Source organism: Mus caroli, chromosome 6, assembly GCF_900094665.2.
Source record: "Mus caroli chromosome 6, CAROLI_EIJ_v1.1, whole genome shotgun sequence".
Classification (NCBI taxonomy): domain Eukaryota; kingdom Metazoa; phylum Chordata; class Mammalia; order Rodentia; family Muridae; genus Mus; species Mus caroli.
This window is the reverse complement of record NC_034575.1, coordinates 104,481,596-104,483,261: the sequence shown is the minus strand read 5'-3', so window position 1 is coordinate 104,483,261 and position 1,666 is coordinate 104,481,596.

Genomic DNA, 1,666 nt, shown 5'->3' with positions numbered 1-1,666 from the left:
TTCTATGATCATGTGAGAAAAAAATAGGCAGTAGTTCTGCTAAGGATAAGGCAGAGTCTCATAGCAGTTTTCCAGGAGCCTCTGTGTCTTTCATTAGAAAGGCTGATAGCAAACCCCAGAGACTGCCTTAGTTTTGCTCCCCAGAAAACGCTTTGGCACTTGTATGAGTGCCCTCTAGTTTTTGATTTATGGTCTACAGATTTGACCAACAGCTATTGAATTTTCAAAGTAAAAAATTTAAAAATAAAAAAAAAAAAAGAATTCAGATACTCCAGAGAGCAATTCAAGTAATACACAATGGAAGCAAGATTCACATTGTGCAGAAAAATTACCAGAAGCTCTGGACAACCTACTGAAACCCTTCCCTGTCTATCCAATCCCATGTTTTAGAATTTACCAAATCCAAAAATATTTCCAGATGTTACTTAAATATACTTGTTACAGTTCTAAATTTAGTTTTCCTTATCACACATTAAGAAAAGGAAAAAGTCCTTTTGATAATTAATGATAGAAACAATCAAGGCAGCAAAGCCAGTGGGATCAGTAAAGTCACACGATTTTTTTCTTACATTGATGGCAGTTGATGTAAGTCAATGTCATGGACATTACCTCACTCAGGGCCTGATCAAAACACTTTAAGTGAACAGAGCCTTCATTCTAAGGAGATATATGCTAAGACAGCTCAAAGGCTACATATACCTAGGCAAGAATAAAGATATGCATGACGGCATACATGTAAAAGTCTGCATATTACTCTACAAACTGAGAAGGGGCACATTGAATTGCTGTTTTATTTCCGAAGTACTAATGTCCTTGATTGCGTTGTAAAAATAAGACTAGTGAAGAAAACCTATTTTAGAGCCCTCAAAGAAAAATTAATATTCATCTACAGCTGTCCATTTGAAAGCAAACAAGGTTGAAGTCAATTATTACCATGACCAGAAAGCTTGCAGCAAGTGGCCTCATACTGAAATATTCTTCATATAAGCCTTTTCCTCTTAATTAAACCCCTTGGACATAAATTATGATGAAGATAGTTGGCTAATTCAGCCAAACCAAGTTCTCATATGCAAAAGAGTCTATCATTCTGGTGACATGACATCTGCACTTCATATTTTTTCTAGTTAAACAAGGAATATTTAAATCATTTGGCCAAGGAATTTGGTTTTTTGTTTGTTTGTTTGTACTACAATTTAGTACAGAATTTTGTTTGTAGTACAGGGTTCATTTTGTTTGTTTATTTGTTTAATGTGTATGTGTTCGTATGTGCATCATGTTCACAGAGGCTAAAAGAGGGAGGTAGAAAATGAGAGTGAGAGCTGCCATGGAGTTACAGGTTGTGAACTGTCTAGCATAGGTTCTGGGACAATGGCGGTACTAACTCTCCAGTAAGATTTAAATAATTTTTGTGACCTCATCCTATTCGCAGAAATAGGTAAGATTTTATGAGTTACAAAGCTGGCCTTTAAGAATGAAAAGCAAATTGTATCTTATATCTTGGGTATCCTAAGTTTTGGGCTAATATCCACTTATCAGTGAGTACATATTGTGTGAGTTTCTTTGTGATTCTGTTACCTCACTCAGGATGATGCCCTCCAGGTCCATCCATTTGGCTAGGAATTTCATAAATTCATTCTTTTTAATAGCTGAGTAGTACTCCATTGTG